The sequence below is a fragment of the Bos mutus genome, chromosome 5 (genome assembly GCF_027580195.1).
Source record: "Bos mutus isolate GX-2022 chromosome 5, NWIPB_WYAK_1.1, whole genome shotgun sequence".
NCBI lineage: Eukaryota > Metazoa > Chordata > Mammalia > Artiodactyla > Bovidae > Bos > Bos mutus.
This window is the reverse complement of record NC_091621.1, coordinates 54,658,444-54,666,117: the sequence shown is the minus strand read 5'-3', so window position 1 is coordinate 54,666,117 and position 7,674 is coordinate 54,658,444.

Genomic DNA, 7,674 nt, shown 5'->3' with positions numbered 1-7,674 from the left:
AGACAAACTGTGGCTGTTTTTGCTAAGGATCAACTGTCAAACATTTATCAGCACACAACTGGACAAAAGCTGATCAAGTGTGGGATCTTAATTTTATGCACTTCTGGAAATAAATAACCCTTAGTATACCACATTAATATATTAACATATATTACTATAATGCTGCTACTGCTGCTAAGTCGCTTCAGTCGTGTCCGACTCTGTGCGCCCCCACAGACGGCAGCCCACCAGGCTCCCTCGTCCCTGGGATTCTCCAGGCAAGAACATTGGAGTGGGTTGCCATTTCCTTCTCCAATGAATGAATGTGAAAAGTGAAAGTGAAGTCATTCAGTCGTGTCCGACTCTTAGCAACCCCATGGACTGTAGCCTACCAGGCTCCCTCCATGGGATTTTCCAGGCAAGAGCACTGGAGTAGGGTGCCATTGCCTTCTCTGATATTACTATAATAGCAAGTTAATATATTGTTTCAGAGAGTCACATTTACAAATTATACAGCACAATGCTAGTCTGAAGATGATTCAGAAGTATATATACTTACATCAATAGAACTATTTTTTCCCAATAATAAATAGGCATTCTTGATTATTCAGGCCCATGCAAGAAGCATAATGTAGATAAACCATAAAATCAACCAACTAACAAATGTTCTCTCTAAAAATTTAAATAACCTTTTTAATAAAACAATTTTATTTTGAATAAGAATTCATGTAGTATGATGAAAGCAATTTCACATCCTTTAAATATAACCCATATGGAGGGAAAAAAGAAGCTTTTGTATGTCAGGAGGAGGCAAATGAAATCATTTTCCTGTGGAAAATCTCAAGAAAATCACTTAATTGACTCTAGTGGCCCTACTGGTAAAAAAAAAAAAAAAAAAAAACTTGTCTGCAAATGCAGGAGACTTAAGGGACATGGATTTGATCCCTGGGTCAGGAAGATCCCTTGGAGAAGGTTGTGGCAACCCACTCCAGTATTCTTGCCTGGACAGTCCCATGGACAAGGAGCCTGGCGGGCTACAGTCCACAGGGTTGCACAAAGTCTGAAGCAACTTAGCACAGCATAGCACATGCAGTCACAGTGCCCTAGGCTAGAAATTTTCTAGCACTGCATGCCTGGAGGGTATAAATTATTAAATCATAATTTTAAAAAGGAAAATAAAAAAGAATCTTTTAAAATTCTCCTACAACTTAAGACTTACTTAATTTTTAATGGTATAATGTATCAAATTTATTTCCTTCTTATTTTGTTTTGTATATGTGTGTGTGTATATATATATATTAAAATTGAGCAGTTTCTGAATCAAAAATATAAAAAAGGGAAACATTTGCTCATCTTTTAGTCACCAGGAGACTTCAGGAAAGGAGCTAGTGAGTCTGAGAATTATCAATCTGTTCTCAAAAACAACTTCAAACTGTATTTCTGCCTATTCTCCAGTAGAAATATACAGATTTTATTATATTCGGTTGTTGTTCAATATCAGGCAAAGAAGACATCAGGTTAAGTCCTGAGAGTATGGCCACATTATTTCTATTATTGATCAACAAGTAGTGATAATCTGTCAGATAACTTCCAATAATAATAAATGAGTATCATTTGTTGAAAACCTCCTCTGCCTGCATGATAAGTTGCTTCACTTGTGTTCAACTCTTCATGACTCTACGGACTGTAGCCCACCAGGCTCCTTTGTCTGTGGGATTCTCCAGGCAAGAATACTGGAGTGGATTGCCACGCCCTCCTCCAGGGGATCTTCCTGACTCGAGGATCGAACCTGCGTCTTATGTCTCCTGCTTTAGCAGGTAGGTTCTTCACCACTAGCACCACCTGGGAAGCCCTGAAAATCTCCTCTATCCCAGACGCAACTCGTGGCATTTCACGTATTATCTCTAATGCCCAAAACAACCCTATCAGAAAGGTGTTATTACTACAAGTGAGGGAATTTATGCACAAAGAGACTAAATATTTTCTCCCAGGTCAAACAACTAGCAAAAGGCAAAGCCAGGAGCCTAAAAATGTCCCCTGGTTCCAAAGCCCATGTGAATGTATTGAACTCATTGGCAATTACCTACTCTCCTTGATAATCACCCTTAATTTGTTCTACAGCAGTCTTTCCCTGGGGGGAAGAACATAAATATCAAGTTGGCAATAGGGGCAATTATCTCCACAAACACTGCCTTCCAAAGCCAACCCAAAGCAGATTGAATTGTAATGAAAATTCTCCCAGCCTTACTGTGGATGATCGGTTTTGATTAGCTTTCAAATGGTACAAATTGTCCTTCTGAGTTTTTTCAGGAGGAAAGTAGAAGTTGTGGTTTTTATTTTTTCAGGCAGTTTAGTCTCCAGTTTGTGACAAAATAATTGTAAGGAAAAAAATTGATTTCCAGGTCAAACAGCAGCCTCTGGTAAAAGGGTCTGGAAATTATTTTCGAAAGAAAGGCTGTCTATAGAAAACTGTCTTTAAAGATTGCATAGATATATCCTAAGATTAGAATGGAAAACAAGCTATTTGGATCCCTCAAGTAAATCTAAGAGAATTTAGGTTAAAATGTATAATAGTCATATTATAAGGTAAGAAGTTATCTACATCAAAGGAATAAAGAGTTTTAAATAAGAAGAGAAGTAAAACACAGCCTCTTGGGTGATAAATGCAAGAGTACTGATGCCTAGTTTTTATAAACGTGCCCTTGTTTATTTGGAAAGTATACCTAGCGTGTTCTTGCAGCTTTAGGAGTTGAACATGCTTGCCTTTTCCTCTTCCTGCCTTCCTTCCTTTACCCAAATATTGGCAAGCATAGCAGTAAATAGAAGCTTAACAAACTTTTCATTCAGTGGTACATTCTAAATATTCTTAGATTCATGTATTCATTCAACAAGTAGTTTTTGCAGAGTTTAAATTTTGCCTGTGACATTGTATTTGAGTCATTTGAAATTTATTTTCTGTGTAAGATTAGGGATTCATTGTCTTTTTTTTTTTTTCTTTAGGGATACTCAATTTCCCAAAACATTTATTTAATAACCTCTTCTTCTTCAACTGATCTACAGGACCATTTTTGCCATATATCAGATTGACATAGATATGTAGGTTGGTTTTCTAGGTTCTCTATTCTCTTTAATTTTGCCTCAAATATCATAATAATGTCAACATTATTCTGTTTCAGGTATAAAATATAGTTTTATAATATTAGAAAGCTTTAGAGAAAATCTAAATATATGACAGGCAAAGCCCCAAACTTTATTTTTCTCAGATGGTAGTATCTTGGTTATTCTTAAGGCTTTGGAATTTCATATTAATTTCAGAATAAGCTTGTCAAGTTTCATGAAAAAACCTGTTAGAATTTTGGTTCACATGATATCATGACTAGATCAAATTTGTAGACAATTGACATTTTTTAATATATTGTGTTTGTTTATCCATGATCCTGGTCTAGAATGTTATTTCTTAGGTGTTATTAATAAGTTTCATTAATGTTTTATAGACTTATGCACAAAATTTTTGCCCATTCATGAATCAATTATTTAAACTAATCTCTTTCTCTTTTCTATACACACACACACAGCCTATTGGTTATGTTTCTTTAGAAAATCCTAATCAAAATTATGGTCTAAGAGTGGCTGTATGGGAACATAAGGATGAGTTTTCTGGATTGTTCCTGGGTTTTCTGCCCTTGGATCTCTAATCTGATTAGTTTTGAAGACATTGATTATTCTGTTTCTAGCAATAAAGCATTGCTAGCTCATAATGTGATGTGGCAATAGAAATATGCACAAATATCGCCATTGGATACCCATTATCAAACACCTAGGTAGGGCAAGGATCCATGTGACTGTGTATATGATACTTTCAAACATTTTTGTCACGCTAACAAATATGAGACTGGCTGATTGCTCCTAATATCACTGAACAAAAGAAAAAAAAAATGAGCTCAGGAATTTGGATATTTAAAGACAAACAAAAATGAACACGGAGTAGTTATATTAAGGGTTAAATCACAACCCACTGCAGTTGCTCACTGACACAGCATGCCCTGAGAGGAATTCAGGATGGAAAAAACAGGATGAGACATGCTGAGCTTTGGAATAAACAGGCCACTGGATAAACATCTCAGGAAGAACTTCAATAATCCCAGATTTGTGCATCTTTCCATACATAGGAAAGCTCTAAAATCATTGTGAGATAACTGTTCTTCGTGATTAGCAGTAATCTTTTACTAAGATTTGATATATATATGCTTGATTACATTTTTCCTAGCCAAAAAATTCACATATGTATGTATTGGCTTCTCCTCTACTTCTTCAGAGCTGGTTACTCAGAGGTACTGAGAAGCTATCTCCCCAGTGATAATCCACAAATAAGATCCTGAATAAAACTTAAACTCACAACTGTCATGTGCATTTTTCTTTACACTTACAAATGCAAATGTGTCATGCATTTATGTAAATTTTTAATTTACATAAATGTAATTCCTAGCTCATACATCAATAAATGACCAGAAAAGTTCTATGTCTGCCCTGAATGAATGTTCTCTATTGCTCATAGGTACACTGTTGAGAGTGCTGGAAAACAGACCCAAAATTTCATCCTAAAGTGACTGAATTGTTATAATGATTGAATTAATACAGTGCAAATTGAGTTCCCAGGCTCATAGGTTACAATGATGGCATTGATTGGGAAGGAACATAATCCTGAAAATTGAAATAGGAATATGTAGGAAGACTCTGATGAAGCTGGGAACATGGAGCCCCTAAATTTTGATATCTTCTTTGCCAGTAGAAGTAGTCTCTCTACCCCACAGTAGAAGCAGCCTTTCCACCCCCATCTGAAATTAACCTTGAGATAGCTGCCATGCCAGATATGCTGATTCCCTCAGGATCCACCCCCTGAACACCTCTTTGCTACCCATCTATAACTAGACCCAAGTCCCAAGAGGCTCCTAAAGTACATGTGTGGCACTTGAAGATGTACGCTACACGTTACAGTAACTACTTGAGTTTTCTAATTTATACAGGCAAAAACTGAGGGAATTCATGTGGGAATGAATATTAAAGATACAGAATAATCATGGAAAGAACAGAAAGTTAGATCAAGCCTAATTTGTTGAATCTCTCCCACTAAGCAGAGATTTTGCACTCGGTTGCAGCTCAGGGCATTAGAAACGGTTCTAATAGTTTGGTTTGTTGGTTGGTTTAAATATGGACTAAAAAGTAGTCCAGAATGAGTAAGCTAGAAATGCCAGACCTGCCTTGATTTACTGTAGAGGAAGGGATTCAAAGGTTTAGGGAGACTGGAGTCTTTGAATGGATTTGTCACCTAAGAACTACTCATCCTCCGTGGAAGGGTCGCAGAGCCACCTTTGCTGCTAAGTCACTTCAGTCGTGTCCGACTCTGTGTGACCCCGTAGACAGCAGCCCACCAGGCTCTGCTGTCCCTGGGATTCTCCAGGCAAGAACACTGGAGTGGGTTGCCATTTCCTTCTCCAAGAGCCACCTTTATGTCTTCCCAAATTCATATGTTTTGCAAGATCTAACACCCCACCACCTCAGAATGTGACCTACTTGGATATAAGGTCTACACAGTTGAAATGAGGTCATTTAGATAGGCCCTAATCCAACATGACTGTATCCTTATAAAAGAAGAGATATGAATGCATAAACACATATAAAGGGATTTTTATATAAAGAGACACAAAGAAAAAGATAGTGATCTGTAAGCCAAGAAGAGAGTCCTGGAATAGATCCTTCAGAAGGAACCAACTGACGCCTTGTTTTCAGACTTCTGGCCTTCAGATTCGTGAGACAATAAGTTTCTGTTGTTTGAGCCTCTCAGTTTGTGGGTACTTTATTATAGTGGCCCCAGCAAACTAATATACTACATTTCCAATAAATGCTATTTTAATTATTATTATTATTGCATTTTGAAATGAATAGACTCATTGAACACCAGTAAAATTCATCAAACTTCTTTTATGTTCCAAAAAAGCAACTGCCCAACCAGGGGCATAATGGAATTTAAGCTTAAAAGCACTACTTGTACACTTAAGAGTCTATAAGCATTTCTTCCTCCATTGATTAATAGACAGCTTTTCAACTCAGCTGTTTTCTTATCTCCCTCTCAAGTCTGTCTTACCAGGATATTTTGCTGACCCAGTTTTTATTTATATCTATGTGTAAAAAAAAACCATAATGACCACATCCTTAAGTTTTTGAAAGTGTGGAGACAGAGCCCCATTAAAAGCAAGAAACTACGGTTTATTACTCCACAAGTTGGAATCACAGCATCAGTGTAGTTCAGTTGCTCAGTCATGTCTGACTCTTTGCGACCCCATGAACCACAGCACGCCGGGCCTACCTGTCCATCACCAATTCCCAGAGTCCAACCAAACCCATGTCCATTGAGTCGGTGATGCCATCCAACCATCTCATCCTCTGTCATCCCCTTCTCCTCCTGCCCGCAATCTTTCCCAGCATCAGGGTCTTTTCAAGTGAGTCAGCTCTTCACATCAAGTGGCCAAAGTATTGGAGTTTCAGCCTCAGCATCAGTCCTTCCAATGAACACCCAGGACTGATCTCATTTAGGATGGACTGGTTGGATGTCCTTGCAGTCCAAGGGACTCTCAAGAGTCTTCTCCAACACCACAGTTCAAAAGCATCAATTCTTCTGTGCTCAGCTTTCTTTATAGTCCAACTCTCACATCCATACATGACCACTGGAAAAAGCATAGCCTTGACTAGACGGACCTTTGTTGGCAAAGTAATGTCTCTGCTTTTAAATATGCTGTCTAGGTTGGTCATAACTTTCCTTCCAAAGAGTAAGCGTCTTTTAATTTCATGGCTGCAATCACCATCTGCAGTGATTTTAGAAAATGTTTTAAAAATAAAATATTTCTAAGAGTCCTGATTGCCTCTCTTCTCCAATAAATGTTGAACAAGAGGCTACCAGTAACTATAAGACACAAGCAAATACAAATACAGGGGGTTCCAAAGTCTTAGTGAAGTTCTGAACTTTTATAAACATGGGAGTACAAATGTTACAAATTTACAAACATATCATTTGAAAGGTTAATTATTTATATTGCTCTTGTATTAAGTTTGAAGAATAAATTTTTAATTTCAAGTTTTTGTTTCAGTCACTCTGCAGATGAAATTTTTTAAATAATAAAATTTTGTTATTCAAGATTCACAATTCTAAACGAGCACAAACAAAATGGAAATAAATTTTCAAATGATGTCTCTCTCTTACATTCACAAGCATTTATACTTCTGGAGTTTCTGAAACCTTAAAAGTTCACTCAGACTTTTGGGATACCCTATTATTAATTCACTTTTTTTCTTTTATGAGTCCTTTTCTCCAGTATGATCATATAATTTTTGTTTTCATGGTAGGAAATATTTGTTTTTCAGTTCTGAACGTAGCACATTCCAGCAGGTAGATTTTGTAGTTTCCCTTTAAAAGCCATTGTTCAGCAACAGCCCTGAAGGACAAACCAGACTTTGTCTCTTTCTATAACACATCAAAGTGTATATCTATTAGAATTCCTCTCATACTCATCACCATACTGTAACCCTGGGACTTCACTGAATTTGTTTACATTTTATCTGTAACTATCACAGAGGGCCCAGTTAAAATCTAGGTAAAGAAAGAAAATGTGAGGTTTCTTCCTTAAAGAATATTGCAAAACA